The following is an 11,691-nucleotide window of genomic DNA, read 5'->3' on the forward strand; positions in this document are numbered from 1 at the left end:
CAGTAGTCCTCCAACTGCTGGTGCCCTGGGCACTCTCTGCCTCCGAAGCCAGTGTGAAGTGCCCTCACTGCTGTGCCCAACATTCTAGCCAACAATCTAATGCCCACCAAGGCACTGGTATCTGTGCTGGTGCCTAGTTCAGGTGCATCTAAAGACCTCTAATGTCAAGGGTGGCTCTTCGGGGTCCAGCTGGTGATTCTAGGGGAGAACAAGGACATGTCATTAGTTTAAGTCATCACACTGTCACTGTGCATGCCCGGCACCCTGGTGAGACAATGGAGGTCTGCATCATGGTGCCATCGTCTTTCAATGATCAATGGGGACTCCAGGTTTGAGGCTCCCATTAGCAATGAGCCAAAACAAGAATGTTTGCATAATCCGACACTCTCACCCCTGTGCACTGCACTCTTACCTTCACCAGAGACCACCCCAGTCTCTCCACGACCGGCTGACCGAGGATAATTGATTTGTCCACTCTCTACCTGCAGCGCCACTGCGGTCTGGCAAAACCCCCACCCCCACCTTGCAGGGCACATCTGAGTCGTGGCCGTCAACCCACAAGGCCCTCAGGCCAAGCAGCCAGGGCTCAGCTCCCCCCTGGCCAGCTCTGGTGTCAGAGACAGTTGACGCTCAGACTCTAACATGCCTGAGCTGCACAGCGGGAGACAGCCAGTCCTTAACACTTCTCCACACTGATCCGTGCCAACTCGGTACTCACTCTTGCCAAGCGCAGCAGGTGGTTGAACCTTTTGCGGCGCTGCACCCATGGGCACCGCACAACGTCATGGCCGCTGACCTCCCAGGCATTTTTGGTCAGGTGCGTTGGCCTCCTCCTCCTGCCACCCCTGGGTGCTAGAGTGTCCCGCCTGGCACCGGCCTCCTCCAGAAGGACCGTGAGGCACTCGTCCGAGAAATGGGGGGTGGGGGGAATCAAGTACCCACCCGACTTGCCCTCCCGCCTGACGTCTTCAGCCGCTGTTGAGGCCATTGTTCGAGTGCAATGGTCTCCTGGGTGGGCTCCAGTGATTGTCCCCTGGCAGCCTTCAGGGAGGTGCCTCCTCCGGTTTTAAAGTGCCCGCTGGGTCGCCATTGGACACGGCGCCTGACCCTGCCCCCGCCCGGCCCTTCCCGACCATTGGGAGGACGTGTTTCACGCTGGGGCGGACCTTAACTGGCCATCCCGCGTGAAGTCGAGTTTGCAACGCGCCCATGGCCGGGAGCGGGTTCCACGTCCGTCTCCCGCTCCTGCCAACTCAGCGCGCGCAGGCGCCAAGCGTAAAATTCAGGCCTCTGCTCCTATGTTCCTAATGGCCCGCCGCGTCTTATGGCCCCGTCCCCGCCGCATCTTATGGCCCCTTCCCCGCCTCATCTTATGGCCCCGTCCCCACCGCATCTTATGGCCCCGTCCCCGCCACCACACGGCCGTAGAATTCAGCCCAAAGTCTTTGGTCGCATCTCCGGTCACTTGAAGGTCAGCTGCCTGACTCCCCAACCATCATCACCTCCGATCGACCATGACGTTTGCTCCCCTGACTCCCTCCCCACTGCCCGATCATAGCTTCCCCAACTCTGCATCTCCCGACCTCAATAGCGTCATCTCAGCCCAGCTTCAAACACCGCTTCAATACTTCACGTCTTTGACCATTCCTTTTGGCTTTGCCCAGTGCACGGCTCCACATAATGGCCTCTATGAAGCTGCCTTGGGCCTTTGACAACAACAACCTAGACTTACATAGCACCTTTATGAGTTGTGAAGCATCCCAAAGGGTTTCACAGGAGCGATGATCATAAAAAAAAATTGACGACAAGCCATCTGGGGAGATACTCGGACATGGTGGCTAAAGGCTGGATCAAAGAGTTGGGTTTTAGCTCATCCTAAAGGAGGAGTTGGTGGCGTAGCAGTTATGTCACTTGACAAATAATCCAGATCCTGGGGACATGGGTTCGGACCCTGCCACCCATGGCAGCTGGTGGAATTTGAGTTCAATTCATTAAGCAAAACTCAATTAATAAAAAGAAAAGATTTGGAATTGAAAGCTGATCGGGGTGTTTAACGCTGCTGCCTCACAGCTCTGGGGACCCGGGTTCGATTCTGACCTCGGGTGTCTGTCGGTGTGGAGTTTGCACGTTCTCCCCGTGCCCGTGTGGGTTTCTGCCAGTTTCCCTCCACCGCCCATCTAAATTGTCCCCCCTTGTGAGTGTGTGCCCTGTGATGGACTGGCACCCTGCCCTGGGGTGCGCCCATTGCCTGCCAGGATAGGCTCCGACCCCCCGCGACCCTGAATTGAGGCGGTTCTGGAGAAGTGAGTGAGTGAGCTGACCTCGGTAATGGCGACCATGTCATCGATTGTTATTTTTTTTTTAAAATCTGGCTCACTAAATATCCTTTGAGGGAGGGAAATCTGCCGTCCTTACTTGGTCTGGCCTACATGTGACTCCAGACCCCACAGCAAATGTGGTTGACTCTTAACTGGCCCTCTGGAATGACCAAGCGAGGCACACTCCAGTTCAAGAGCAATGAGGGACGGGCAAAGAATGCTGTCCCTGCCAGCGATGCCCACATCCCATAGGAAGAACAAACAAAAAAAACGATGGGAGGTTTAGCGAGGAAAATCCCGCGTTTAGGCAGCTGAAGATGCAGCAATTAAAATCAGGGTGGGGGCGGTGCCAGTGGGCAAGAGGCCTGAATTGAAGGAGTGCAGAGATCTCGGAGGGTTGTGAGGCCGCAGGAGGTTACAGAGATGGGGAGGGGACGAGGGCATGGTGGGATTTGAAAGGAAGGCTGCAAATTTTACAATCAAGTCTCAAGAACTTTCCCCCAAAGCGTGTTAAGCTTTGAGAAATAAAGCCTTAAAACAAGAAATGCTGGGAAAACTCAGCAGGTCTAACAGCATCTGTGGAGAGAGAAACAGGGTTAACATTTCGAGCCCGTATGACTCTTCTTCCAGCTCTGAACAAGAGTCACACGGACTCAAAACGCTATCTCTGTCTTTCTCTCCACGGGTGCTGAGTTTTTCCAGCACGTTCTGATTTTGTTTCAGATTTCCAGCATCGCAGTATTTTGCTTTCATCGAAGCCTTAAAGCAACCCAGTGCTTTCAAAAGAGATTCATCGTTTTTAAATCGAACGAGTAAAGGTTTTTTTTTAATAACCAACACGATTTGGCATAATGAGGTGCTCTTCACTTTATTCATTAAGAGTAATTTGATTCAACTAGCCAATAGTGAATTAGCATCTTGGGAATCCATTATCACTTAATTACAGAGGTTTTCAGCCCAGCTTCGCAAATGAGCTCCATTTCAGTTTGCAGATCGTACAATGATACAAAGAAGGAGGCCATTCAGCCCACCTGTGCTAGCCCTTGGATAGACCATAAGACCATAAGACGTAGGAGCAGAAATTAGGCCATTTGGCCCATCGAGTCTGCTCCGCCATTCAATCATGGCTGATAAGTTTCTCAACCCCATTCTCCCGCCTTCTCCCCGTAACCTTTGATCCCCTTACCAACCAAGAGCCTATCTATCTCGGTCTTAAATACACTCAATGACCTGGCCTCCACAGCCTTCTGTGGCAATGATTTCCATAGATAGAGCTAACAATTAGCCCTATTCCCTTGCTCGTGTAACCCAGAGCCTTTGTTTTAAATGTTTTCCCTTCAAGTATTTATCAAATTGCCTTTTGAAAGTTCCTCGTGAATCTACTTCCACCCACCCTTTCAGGCAGCGTGTTCCAGACCCCGACAACTCGCTGCGTGAAAGAATGTAGCCTCTGGTTTGTTTGCCAATCACCTTGAATCAGTGTCCTTCGGTTATCCACCCTTCCACCACTGGTAATAGTTTTTCCTGTTTACGCTCTCAAACCCCGTCATGATCTTGAACAGCTCTACCGAACCTCCTCCTACCCGAAGGAGAACAACCCCAGCGTCATAGTCTCTCCAGTTCTCTCGTCTGTGGTACCATTCCAGTCAAACTCTTCTGCATCATCTCCAAGTCACTGACAAGGCGCAGAGGAGATTTACCAGAATGGTTCCAGGGATGGGGGGAGTTTAGCAACAAGGCTAGGCTGGAGAAGCTGGACTTGTTCTCCCTGGAGTGAAGGAGGTTGAGGGGAGTTTTAATAAAGGAGTACAAGATTGTGACAGGTCTGGAATAGGGCAGGCAAAGAAAAGCTGTTTGTGGGTGGTACAAGGTCTAAAGGACATAGATATAAGGTTTTAAGCGAGAGACACAGTGAGGATGTGGGGAAGAGCTATTTTACACGGCGAGTGGTAATGACGGAACTTGCTGCCCGGGCTGGGGGTGGTGGGAGCGGAGACGATGAATGACTTCAAAAGGAAATTGGACGGGCACTCGAGGGAAATAAGCTCGCTGGGGTACGGGAATAGAGCGAGGAGGGGAATAGGACTGGATTGCTTTACAGAGGGCCAGCATGGACTCGATGGGCTGAATGGCCTCCTTCTGCTGAATCTATGACCCTCTGATGCCTTAGTGAACATGAGGAATTTGTCCTCAACATCTCGCTCTTGACTCTTGAGTCCGGGACAAAGAACTCTGTTTCAAAAAAAAACTCTCCACCCCGAACACCAAACTTTACAAATATACGTAGCAAATCATTCCCATGGTGCTCTAGGGGGGGGCAAAGGGCACCAAGCATGTGGCATGTGACAGCTGGGGAAAGGCAGAAAGAAAGAAATTGCATTTCTATAGCGACTTCCATGGCCACAGGACAACTCAAAAGCGCTTCGCAGCTAATGAACTATTTTTCAATCGGACTCGGAGGTGAGAAACGTGACATTAAGCCAGTGGCTCACTCCGTTAAAATGCAGGTGCTGGCCAGTAACCCCTGTCCCCTTAAACCCCCAGCTCCTTGGGGCGCTTACCCCAGCACGTTGGTGTTTCTCGGGCTCCGAGAGCTGTTCTCAATTCATGAGAGTGATTCAGATGCAGAAGCCCAGTGCAAACTGGGCAAAAATGTTCAAGGCAGTAATTCGAGGCTGGAGGGAGGAGGTTGGGGGTTGGGGGGGCGGTGGTGATATTGGTTGAGCAAGTGCAGCTAAGCAAAGTCATTTACAGCATGGAAGGAGGCCATTCAGTCCATCGGGTCCATGTTGCCTCTCTGTAGAGCACTGCGGTCAGTCCCATTCCCCCGCTCTATCCCAGTAGTCCTGCAAGTTTATTCCCCTAAAGCGCCCGCCCCATTTCATAGGATGAGCACAGCTCCAACAACACTCAAGAAGCTCGACACCATCTAGGACAAATCAGCCCCGCTTGATTGACACCCCATCCACCACCTTAAACATTCACTCCCTCCACCACCGACGAACAACATCAGCAGTGTCTACTATCTACAAGATGCACTGCAGCAACTCTCCAAGGCTCCTTAGACAGCACCTTCCAAACCCATGACCGCTGCCATCTAGAAATTCATGGGCAGCAGGTAGATGGGAAAACCACCACCTGAAAGATCCCCTCCAAGCCACTCACCATCCTGACTTGGAAATATATCGGCCGTTCCTTCACTGTCGCTGGGTCAAAATCCTGGAACTCCCTCCCTAACAGCACTGTGGGTGTACCTACACCGCACGGACTGCAGCGGTTCAAGAAGGCAGTTCACCACCACCTTCTCAAGGGGCAACTAGGGATGGGCAATAAATGCTGGCCCAACCAGCGACGCCCACATCCCATGAATGAATAAAAAATGTTGAAATCATTCATCGTCTCATCTTCCAGTCCAGGCCATTACAACTCGCTGCGTTAATAAGTTCATCTTCCCATTCCCCCACCCCAATACCTTAAATCTGTGCCCACCCCAGTCTTTGTAGTAACAGTGTGTTACAGTTCATTCAAGGAGCCTGAGCTGTTGTGGCAACATGCACTTTTACCTGCATGTTGCAGTCTGGAGCTATGGATAAGTGACAGGAGAGGCTCAGATATTCTGTCCATCACATGGCTGACCAGGAATCTCTCCCACTCTTACCACCTGCCATTGTTGTGTGTTGGAAGGATTTACAAGTTGATACACCAGCCTGTTCGTCCATGTCACGATCACACCTTCCTTGACCATCTATCCTGAGGTGAGACTCAAACCTGGACCTTCTGGCTCAGAGGCAGGGATTTTGTCTTGGGTGTCTGGGTGTCATAGGCAGGCCTGGCACTTGGTGCCCAGCCCTAATAGGCCATCTCAGAATCAATCACATTGTTGTGAATGCGGGGTCACATGTAGGACAGACCAGTTAAGGATGGCAGATTTACTTCCCTAAAGGGCATTTGTGAACCAGATAGCCCAATGATGGTTGCCATGGTCACCATTACAGGCATTAGCTTTACATTCCAATTTATTAATGGAATTTATACCCCACCAGCTGCCCTCATGGGATTTGAGCCCAGGGCCCCAGCGCACTAGCCTGGGCCTCTGGATTACTAGCCCAGTGACGTTACCACTATGCCACTGTCTCCCCTTAACTAAACCTGTCATAATCTTGTGCACCTCTACCAAGCCAATGTACCTCCAAACTGTGCTGGATATGGCCTGCTGTAAGTCAAGGCTGAGCATCAATGTGCATGAATCTGTTCCACAGTGAGTCTTGGTCATATAGGGCTTCACACCCAATGAGCTCCTTTGTTTGAAATCCCCGGTCATAATGTCAGAATCGTGGCAGCCAATTTGTGCACAGCAAGCTCCCACAAACAGCAACGAAGTAAAGACCAGGTTATTCAGCTGTATGAGCCATGCTGCTCAAGTGGTAAATATTGGCCCGGGACATGAAGGAGAACTCCCCTTCTATTCAAAACAGTTCCAGGGGATCCTTAACATCCACCTGAGAGGGCAGACAGGGTTTGACGTTGGTCTGAAAAGCGGTACCTCCAACAGGGCAGCACCCCCTCAGCACTGCACTGTGGCGTGTCAGCTGGATTGAGTGTCGAACCTTGTTCCTCTGACCAGAGTCAAGCATGTTACTGACTGAGCCACACCTGACACCCTTATCATCGCTTAGGTACAGATAACAAGTGTGTCACTGACTAAGGCATGCCTGACACCCTTATAAGGAAGGGAGAATAGAAAAGCAGCCTATTGTTTAAATGGAGATACTCTGCAGAAGGCTGCAGTACAGAGGGATCTGGGTGTCCTTGTACATGAATCACAAAGAGTCAGCCAACAGGTACAAGTAGTAATTAAGAAGGCAAATGGAATGTTGGCCTTTATTGCAAGGGGGATGGAGTATAAAAGTAGGGGAGTCTTGCTACAACTGTGCAGGGCATTGGTGAGACCACACCTAAACTACTCTGTGCAGTTAGTTGTGGCCACTTTACTTAAGGAAGGAAATACTTGCGCTGCAAAAAGTTCAGAGAAGGCTCCTTTGGCTGATTCCTGGGATGAGAGGGTTCATCATATGAGGAAAGGTTGAGCAGGTTGGGCCTATACTCATTGGAGTTTAGAAGAATGAGAGGTGATCTTATTGAAACATATAAGATCCTGAGGGGTCTTGACACAGTAGAGGATATTTCCTTTCATGGGGGAGTATAGAACTATGGGGCACAGTTTCGAAATAAGGGGTCTCCAATTTAAGACCCAGCTGACATGCCACAGTGCAGTGCTGAGGGGGCTGCTGCACTGTTGGAGGTACCGCTTTTCAGACCAATGTCAAACCCTGTCTGCCCTCTCAGGTGGACGTTAAGGACCCCATGGAGCTATTTTGAATAGGAGGGGAGTTCTCCTTCGTGTCCTGGAGATGAGGAAGAAGTTAGCCTGTGGAATTCTCTTCCACAGAGAGCAGTGGGGGCTGGGTCACTGAATATATTCAAGGCTGAGTTAGACAGATTTTTGATTGACGAGGGGGTCAAGGGCATGGGGCACAGGCAGGAAAGTGGAGTTAAGGCCACAGTCATGACCTTATTGCATGACGGAGCAGGCTCGAGGGGCCAAAATGCCTAGTATTGTGCTCCTGTTTCTTATGTCCTTATGTTCTTCAGGACCAGTGCCCTCAGATTGTCAACTGTTACCCAGAGAGAGTACTTTCCTTCTTCCCTGTAACCATCCGGGAGCTTCAAGTCTTCTATCTCCTCTCGCCCCACTTAATAGCCAATGCTCCTTAATGCACAAACATCAAAGGGAGCACAGCTTCTTCATAAGACAAGTAGACTTTCACCACAAAAGACTCGAATTTGACAAATTAGATTCCAACCTCTGTGATTTTCACCATCATGTGGACTTCACTAATCGGACCCTTTTTTTGATGTGTAATGCAATGGGTAAAATTACTAGTTATTTTGTGCTAATGGAACTCATTAATCCGTGCATCGATTGGAACCACCTTTATTACAGATGGATTGCATTCTCTTCCTCCTTGGCATTTACGTACAAATCTTTGGAGCAGGGCACTGATTTCCCTCGCAATTTCCTGAACCTTGCTTGGTTCCTGTGATTTTTGAGAGGCATCAATTTGCCAACACTCAACGAGATTATCCATTAGGCAACCGAGCTGCACAAATCAGGAGCACACGACTCCCTCGCCTGGTTCCAAATAACTCTGTCCAACTTACTGCCACTGCTTGCAATGCGGTCTCCTCTACACTGGGGAGTCCAAACACAGACTGGGGGGTGGGGTCCACCTTGTTGAACATCTACCAATCAGTCCATGACCCCAGGCTTCCAGTTGCATTAAATCTTCATCGCTGCTGTTACCATTCACGCCTCTTCCCAACCCATCTTTTCTTTACTTGCCCCTTACTGTCTCCTTTTATATTACACCATCATCCCTTTTCTTATTTAGTAGATCACATGTTGTCAGGTTGAGTTCATTAAATTGTCAATCATCTCCATATTACTTATGAGTTTTGTAAAGTAGGGGATTTGGCTGTCATGTAATCTATTCAGTCTATAATTTCTTTGTGGAATGGTGTCTTTTCTCCTTAATTCCATCGCACATTTACTTTTGTGTGGTTGTGGCAAGTGATAATGGCAGTGGGAACTGGGGTTCAAGACCTTTCTAGCAAAGCCCAGACTGAGCCTTTCACAAAGGGAACACGAGCTCAGTTGTTTGAGTACGTCAGAGTAGCTTTGTTACTTTAATGCAAAATGCGGAGAGTAGTAGACATTCCATTTTTATTTTGTAAAGTAATGAGACCTGCATTTTGCAATGTATTGTAACTATTTGTATACTTAGATGTTCATAGCTGTGAAAACCCTTTACTATTTCTCTTTAAAGGTTTATCTATAACTAGGCTATGAATTGTGAATTCTTGTTTTATTTGTATCTTCATCACAATTCGGCACCTGTCACCCTAACGGTTTCTTAATAAACCAATTATCTCCCTATCATCCACCAATCTATCTATCTATCTATCTATCTATCTATCTATCTATCTATCTATCTATCTATCTATCTATCTATCTATCTATCTATCTATCTATCTATCTATCTATCTATCTATCTATCTATCTATCTATCTATCTATCTGTATGTCTGTCTATCTATCTATCTATGTATCTATCATCTATCTGTCTGTCTGTCTGTCTATCTATCTATCTCTCTCTCTGTCTGTCTAATTATATATCTATCTATGTATCTATGTATCTATGTATCTATCTATCATCTATCTGTCTATCTATCTTTCATCTATCTGTCTATCTGTCTATCTATCTCTCAGTCTGTTTGTCTGACTGTCTATCTATCTATATATCTCTTTGTCTGTCTGTCTAATTTATCTGTCTGTCTGTCTGTCTATCTATCTATCTATCTATCCATCTATCTTTCTATTTGTCTGTCTGTCTATCTCTCTCTCTCTTTCTCTCTATCTACCATCTATCCATTGATCTTCTATCCACCCATTTATAAATCTATCTATTCATCTATCCATTAATCCTCCATCCATCCATCTATCAATCTATCAATGTATTTATTGTGCTTGGGTGTGTTGGCAATAGGGAGGAAGAGGATTAAGGGTCATCCTTGATGCTACTCCTTCTGCCCTTCCCTACCAGCCCACTACAAGGTCAAATAAATAGCTGGCACTCAAGACTCAAATTCTTCCATGAAGGATGGTCATTGGGCTGATGAACCGGGGCGGGCGCTTGCACCCACAGGACTCCAACCTGCTGAGGAATCAAGCCTGGAGGAAGAGAGGAAAGGGGCAACATTTTCAAGCAAATGAGGAGAAGAATTCGTCTCCTTAAATTCTCCCTTGGGTCTTCAAAAGTCTCACGTGTGGAAGACCTGCTTGTCTTTCGGCTAGAACAAAAACAAAAGGATTTGCATTGATATAGCACCTTTCACGGGCCTCAGGACATCCTTGAGTGCTTCACAGCTGAGGAAGCTCATTTTTTGAAGTGCGTGGCCCTTATAATGCAGCAGCCAATCTGTCCACACAAGACCTCACAATCAGCACTTTGTCGATTGACCAGGTCATCTGTTTACATGATGCTGACTGGGGACACCAGGGGGAACTCCCCTGCTCTTCTCCAAAATAATCTTCCTGGGATCTTTTACATCTATCCGAGAGGGCACCTGGGGACCCGGGTTAATGACTCACCTGAAAAGCAGTGCCCCTGGCAATGCAGCACTCCCGCTCCTTGTCATATCCCAGTTGGCACCTCTAGGCTGGTGTACCCTCTTGTTAGCTGGCACCTCTAGACCTTGTTGCTGGGAGCCTTAGTGTCACAGTCGGCTGGTGCGGTGCTCTGAGAGATTTGGGGATTGGAGGGGGGCGCAGGTTAGGGCAGAAGCCCTAGTTCGTGCCCTTGTCCTGTGACACGGCTGCCTCAGGTGTTGTCAATCCACCTTGGACAATGGGATGGCTGATCCAATGCCCTGCTCTCAGTGTATCTGACAATGGGCTCTAATGGAGGTTGCTCTCTGCTCCTCGTTCACTTAAACACTTGAGATAAAACCTAGAGCAAAGGAGCTTTGATTCAGTTATTGCCATAGTAACAAAGAGGCAGACTCACCTCTCCATAACCAACTAGCCCCATACGCGAAGGCTTCTCAATCTCACCATGTTTCAGTGCAGGATGTCATTTTTTTTAACCCGTTCCTTTCTGTCTGTAGAAGCTTACAGCACAAAAGGAGCTCATGTACCTCTCACACGGGTGTGAAAGATCCCATGGACCCATTCCGAAGGAGAGCTGGGAAGTTTCCCCCAGTGTCCTGACCAAGATTGTCCCCTCAACCAACATTGCGAAAGAATATCTGGCCAGGAGCTCGCTGTCTGCAAATTGATTTCCCACATTACAACCTTGACTATACCTCAGAAGTACCTCATTGGTGTTAAAGTGCTTTGGAACATCTGAGGTTGTGGAACACGCTATATAAGGTTGAGAGAACAGTTAATAAAGCATAAAACAAAAACAGAATTACCTGGAAAAACTCAGCAGGTCTGGCAGCATCGGCGGAGAAGAAATCAGTTAACGTTTCAAGCCTTCATGGCCCTTCGGCAGAACTGAAGCATAGTTAGAAGAAGGGAGAAATATAAATTGGTTTAAGGTGGGTGGGGGGGGTGGTGGGGGGAGAGAGAGACATTGAGGGTGTGGTGATTGTGGAGATGAGCAGATAATCAAAAGATGTCACAGACAAAAGGGTCAAAGAGGTGTTTTGTCTGAGAAAAGTGCTAATTAAGAATGGAAGACAGGATATTCAAAGTACAGCTCTAGTGGGGGTGGGGTGGAAAGGCTAACAAGGTTTTAGTTTTAGATTTA

The sequence above is a fragment of the Cetorhinus maximus genome, chromosome 34 (genome assembly GCF_964194155.1).
Source record: "Cetorhinus maximus chromosome 34, sCetMax3.hap1.1, whole genome shotgun sequence".
Classification (NCBI taxonomy): Eukaryota; Metazoa; Chordata; class Chondrichthyes; order Lamniformes; family Cetorhinidae; genus Cetorhinus; species Cetorhinus maximus.